This window comes from Cuculus canorus, chromosome 20 (assembly GCF_017976375.1).
Source record: "Cuculus canorus isolate bCucCan1 chromosome 20, bCucCan1.pri, whole genome shotgun sequence".
Taxonomy (NCBI): domain Eukaryota; kingdom Metazoa; phylum Chordata; class Aves; order Cuculiformes; family Cuculidae; genus Cuculus; species Cuculus canorus.
The window spans coordinates 1293135-1299536 of record NC_071420.1 but is presented as its reverse complement, the minus strand read 5'-3'; positions in this window follow the sequence as shown (position 1 = coordinate 1299536).

The following is a 6402-nucleotide window of genomic DNA, read 5'->3' as shown; positions in this document are numbered from 1 at the left end:
GTCCCAAAAAATCAACAAATACACTTAAATCAAAGCAGGCTTGGATACAAGAGGGGCACCACCACACTCACAGCACAGGTGGAAGGGCCTGGGACCCTGCGGGGGAGGCAGAGCCACGTCTGAAATCTGCAGTGCTGATCCCCCAGCCTCCCACAGTGCTTTCAGCTGGTAGCCCGGTTCCTTGCCGCTGTTGGCTGCCTCCTGGACACCAGCCCTGGCAGAGGGCAATAGCTCCAAACCCAGCATTTCCAGCCCAGATTTGTGTTTTCACAAGGTACCCAGAGTCGTAGCCGACTGCCCACCTCGCGACCCCCCAGAAAATCCTGTCAGCCACCTGCACCCATGGCAAACCTCAAGCACTTTGCGATGCAGCCATGGAGCCCCGCAGGAGCCCGGCTGCAGGTCTCTGCTGCCTCTGCCCATGGGTGTCTCTCCCAGCAAAATGCTCCAGGGAGCTGGCAGTAGTCAGCTTCCAGCAGAGCCAGGGAGAGCGAAGGGAAAAGCCCCACAGCCCAGCTGGGAACAGGCTGCGTCCCTCTGCAGGACTGAGCATGTTAGGAGCTGCGCAGGAGCCGGTGTGGAATCAGATTAAACCATTCCTGCTGTGTGGAGCAGCGCAGGGCTGGGATGGCAGCGTAGCATCCTTGGAGCCCCTCTGCCCTTCAGCAGACAGCGTGCAGCACCACAGCCGGGGGCAGGAGGGCTGCGGGCCAAGGGAATCCCAAAGGGAGCAAGAAACTCTCTGCTTGCTTGGGAGGGAGTTGGTGGCTGAGTGCACCATGGCCGTGTGGGGCTCTTCATGGGCTCATGGCATGCTGAGCGCAATCTATAGAAGAGAGGACTGAAAAGCCCTCCAAATTCTGGAGCCCCCAGCCCAGCTGAGCATCTTCCCCAGCTCTGCTTCTGCACGCTTGGGGCTGCAGAGCCATGGAGACAAAGGCCCCTTTGCACCCATCCTGCACGAGGGCCTCGGCTTTTTTTCCCACCCACGAGGGCAAATGAGCAGTATGTGCCCACTGGGTCCCTCACACTCATAGGTGCTCTCATCCTTCACTCCACGGCAGATCTCTGATCACCCTAAAACTCCCCGTATCCCAGGTGCTGGGTGAGATGCCAAGCCACCCACCTGGCTTTGGCGTCAGGGGACCACGCAGAGCAGCTACCATCCCTAAGCAACAACTTGCTGCCACCAGGACGTGGGCTTACACCCGCTGTGCCCCTGGGCTGTCTGTCCTCCCACAGCTGCCCCTTCACAGAATCCTGCCCAGGAGAGAGCTTGGGGGAAGCTCCATAGGTGCCAGGGGCGAGCAGGATCCAGGCTGAGTGCCCAGAACCCCCCGGCACGGGCTGTGCCTGCCTGCACATAACCCCCACCCTGCCACGAGCCTGGGAACAGCCTGGCTCTTGCTCTGAGAAGGTCCCGTCTCCCTTTCAAGTGGGCTGGTGAGCTTTGACTTGATCTTTGCACGGGCTTCATGGCATCGCATGATAATAATGTTCTGTCACAGTGGGTGACCTGGACCTTGTCCTGTTTCCACACATTTGGAGCCACCTGGCTAATGAAGTGGATATCGTTTTCTGGTCCATCTCTCTCACCCTATTGCTCTTCCCCCTTCCTCCATGCCCAGCCTCTCTGAGCGGTGTCAGGAGCCTCGCTGCAATCGGCCTTTTCCCATCGTTGTCCGGCACAGCTCATTAACTCCTCTCAGCAGAAGAGTGTGGTCATTACGGCTCGGGGGGGCGATGGGTGCCCTGCAGGGCTGGGAGCACATAGTTTCCCAGCCGGGGGGAAGGCACCAGCCCCGTGTGAGCATCAGCCTGAACTTTCCCCAGGATATGACTGTGGCTGGGAACGCAGGACAGCTGCACAGGGATCTTTTCAATCTGAACGTGTTCTGCTCTTCCCCCCAGCCCTCCAAAGCCATACGGTTTGCAGCCATCCCGCGCGCATTTGCAGGAGGGTCTGGGTACCCTGTGCTGTGCACCAGCTGCCAAGGCTGGAGGCAGCCTCGCCTCCCCTGTCGCTCGCCACACCAGAGAAGCTCCCCGATACCAAACTGAAAGCCCATCACATCACCGAAAGGCAATAACCATCCTGGCACAACTGCCTTGGCAAGACAATCCCTTGCCTGCAGCCACAACCTCCTCCATCACCCCTGGAGGAACTGGCAGCAAAGCTGCCCGTCCTGCACGCAGTCGCCTTGGCCAGCCCCGCGGGGTCAAGCACGGGCATGGCTGCCGCATGGGAGACTTTGCTCCTGGCACCGCATCTCAGGCAGAAGGAAGCCTTAGGGCAGGTGGGGGCATCCTGCCAGGGCACCCCACCTCCCTGCCGGGGCAGCCTCGCGCCCACCCTCACTCCAGGCAGTGCACAGGTGGAGAAGCCAAGGGACGTGGGGACCAGTGGGGATTTCTCCCATGAGCCACCACCGTGGGCAAGCTGGACGCGGTGCTGTGACTCACAGGGTACCGGGGGATTTCTGCCACGGACACGCTTAGGCATTTTGTATATGCCTCTCATTTTTTTCTGCAGTTTCATTTAACGCCTGAGCGCGTGCAGACACACCGCCTCTGACCTCGTAGGCAGTGGGCAAGAGAGTTCCCACCAAAACAGGGCCATTAAATCCCCTCACTGATATATTTTCTCCTCTGCCCCCACTTGCGCTGAGATTTTCGCATTCCCTGCCTGCCTCCGCCTCTCCCACACCAAGGTGACGTAATGTTTTGAAGCCTTCTCCCATCCCCACCTTTATTAAATATGACCCGCGGTTGATCCCCGTGCGGGGCGAAGGGAAGCTGTGGTTTCGGGAGGGATCAGACATGAAAGGGAGAGCTGCCCGCCCTGCATGGAGCTCTCTCTGCAGGGCTGCGGGGAGCCCTCGGCTCCTGCTCACCCCAGTATTTGCAGCCCTTCAACGCTGCACAAGTGGTGGGAACAGTCATGTTGATGTCACCTCCACTCTCCAAGGCTGGCTGGGATGTTGGCACTTTGGTTTGGGATGTAAATGCTCTTGTTCCTTGTCTTCTCCCTCGCAGATAATGGCCAGAGCCACAGCTCTCCTCCTGTGGAGCTCTGGGGACAGGCTCAGTCGCAGGGTTCTGGTGGCCCAGCTCCTGGCTGAGCCCTACCATCCCCAAGCCTGGCTGTTGGCCGTAGCCATGAGCTGCCACCCATGGTCCCCAGCACAGAGACTGCACCAGTACCGACATCCCATGAACAGCTTCATCACCAACCACACATCCCACTCATTACAAGGGCTCGGGCTCCCGGGGAAGGGATATGCCCGAAGAGTCACAGAGTGAGACAGTCAGGGACAGCTCTTCTCCCACCCGCGTGCCCCCAGCTCCAAGCAAACCCCGGGCAAACCTGGACTTTGTAGGCATCTGGGATGAGCCGAGCTGCCATGAGGAGGGATGCTCCCAGGCTGCTCAGCTGCTTCAAATTTCTACCCCTCTGGTTTCCATGGCCTTGTCTCACCTGACAGGAGCACCTGGGCAGGGCTGGGGCACCAGGTGGGCTTTGCTGGCAGTGCTTTCGGCAGAGCATCAGCACTGGGGACACAGCGGGGAACCTGCCCATGTTGTCCCTCCAGCTGCAGCAGCCCCGTGGGTACACCCGTCCATCAGCTTAGTCCCAGCACCGGGCAGGAACGCGGGTGTCGTGGCACCACCCGGCACGCTGAGCCCCAGACGGAGGGGAGACAGGCAGGAACTGGGGTCAGCACGGCCGTAGGGACGGGAGCGCTGGTGCCACCTGAGGCTTGCTGGGAGCCGCCAGGATGGGGTGGGCAGGAGGACACTGGCAGCGGCGTTTGTCTGTCACTCCGATAATTAATGCTTCTCCCTTATGCTTTGCAAATAACTTGCGACTCTCTTTGTCTGGTGATAAATGGCTCCTTTGAAGTTTTCCTTTCTCAAAAGCAAAGCAAAGAAACACTTTCATAATCCAGCTTCACCTCCCGTCCTTCGCCGAGGCTCTGCTTGCTCTGGGCAGGGGGGTGCTGGTGGCCCCCGGCTCGCAGCAGGACCCTCGCGTCTCTCTGCCAGGGGCACAGGCGCCAGGGCTCTGCGTGTCCCCACGGCAGCGTGCCCTCCTGTGCCGGTGGCCTGGCCACGGCAGCCCCTCGCTGGCAGCACGCTCTCAGCCCTCGCTGGGATCCCTTCCAAACCCCAGACCCCCATTTTCAGAGCCAGGGAGGTCAAGAGAAGCCCCCAAAGTCTCAAACCAGAGACAAACACTGCGGCCAAGTGAGTACGAGGGAGCGGGGTCCCACCACGGGGAGTGTTTGGGGGCAGGGAGGCTGCAAACGTGACCCAGCACCCACCGGGAGCCACACGCGTGTCCCCCTGCGGCTCCCAGCCCACACTCGGGTTCTGCTTCACTGCCACAGCAAAACAAGTTCTACTGGGCTATAAAAAGGCCCTGGAAGCGGGGCAGGCTGGGAGCCGCAGCCGGAATCCATGCCAGAGCTCTTGCAGGTTGTCACCAGCTTACGTGTCAGGGCAAACAATGCTATCTGCCCAGGAATCGCAGCACAAAGAACACCACAACAGCGGCCCAAACCCCAAACACGAGGTCACGGGGCAGAGCCCGCCAGCCGGTGGCTCCCCGAGAGGAGCTGGGCTGCTCCATGCATTCCACGCACGGTCGTGCCAACGGTGGAGCGCGGCTCACGGCTTCTCCCACTGCCCGAGACCCCGGCGCGAGCTCAGGGATGCAGGGGGAGCCTCGCCAGCGCCAGCGCCCCGTGCCAGGTGGGCATCTGGCAGGTGCCATTCTGCTTTACTGAGCAGCCGCGCATCCTCGGACTTTTTGTTAGTTTTAAGACGAAGAGGAAGGGAAGCGAGCTGGAACCAGTGCGGGAGGTGGGGTTGTTTTCTGGGAAAACAAGAGCAGCGTGGCAGCGTGTTGTGGCCGTGGAGATCATAGACTCATAGAATAGTTAGGGTTGGAAGGGACCTTAAAGATCTTCTAGTTCCAACCCCCCTACCATGGGGGCTGGACATGCTCAGGGTTGGAGAAGCTGCCCCTGCCCGGAGGTCCCATCCCTTGGGGGAGCTTTGGTGTGAGTTCCAGCCGCACCACAGGGCTCAGGTACCCCTCTCCCAGCCCCGGCCAGTCTGGTGTCTCACCCCACGGTTATGGATGCCCGTTGTGCATCACTCAACCCTTTGCACAAGGACGGTGGCCCCAACTGTGCATCAGACCAGGGGTCACCACAGGTGGCTCCCCGGGCTGAGGGTGAGAGCTGCCACAAAGGAAAAAGAAAACCAAACCCCAGCTCTCCACAGGCAGAGCCGTTGGGTGCAGTTGTGGCTGTTGCTGGAGAGGGATTTTGGAGCAACGCAAAGGCCACGGGAGGTTTGGAAATGGCTTCACACCTGCAGTGAGGGCTCCCCGTGGGCATGGTCGAGCACACCCAGCCCCTGCTGCAGGAGGGACCCCCACCCCAAATGCACTTCTGCACTGGATGCCCTCCCTGGGAGGGTCCGGCCCCCGGCGGTGTCTGTGCTGGGACGTGGGGGGAGCTGGGAGGGCGAAAATCAAAAGTAAAATTGCGGGAGTCAATGGTGCGGAGCCAGAGGCAGCCTCAGCGGCTGCCGTGTGACTTTGATTCCCCTATCATAACCCCAAATTAAAAATTCAAGCAATTACTTGCATGGCTTCCCTCCGATTAGGTTGGGCCTCGCGTTCATTAATGCGAGCGCACATAGAAAAGCCATTAGAGCGGGTGGCGGGGACGGTTTCGCTGAGAACAGTTCCGCTCCAGGAAGGAGCTGGGCGAAAGCTGAATTTCACACATCCCAGAGGCCGCCCAAGCACGGCCGGTCCCTCCGGAGTCCTGAAAGCCGCCTTTGTCCATCCCCGTGGCCCCTGGGACAGGCGGCTCGCGGAGGACCACCGCGGGGCAGGCAGGCTGGTGAGGGCATCGCCCGGGCCCGCGGCGCCGAGGGACGGGGCTGACCCCGGAGTCACCGCCACGTTTCCGGCGGCACCGAGTCGGTCGCGCTCCCCAAAGTATTTACCCAGCCCAACCCTGCCGGGCACACGGGACCGTTGCCGCTCTTGAATAAAGCTTTTGACGCAAGCCCATTGCAGCCCTCTGCAGCCCGGGCCAACGCTCGAGCAAGATACGGCAAGTTTGCCACCCCACGGGCCTGGTTTTATGAGGAAACTTCAAGTTTTGCATAGTTTTCCCTCCCCTTGCAGGACAAATGTTTCTTCTGCCTCCCTGGGAGCGGGTGCCGGTGCATCAGTGGCCTCGTCGCTGGCTCCCGGTCCCCCACGGCGGCGGCAGGGCTTGTGCCCGGCCTCTGCCCCCCGTGCCCTGGCGGGAAGCCCCCACCTCGCAGCAGCCGCCCATGCCAGCGCGCCAAGCGTGCTCGCGCTTCACCACTGGG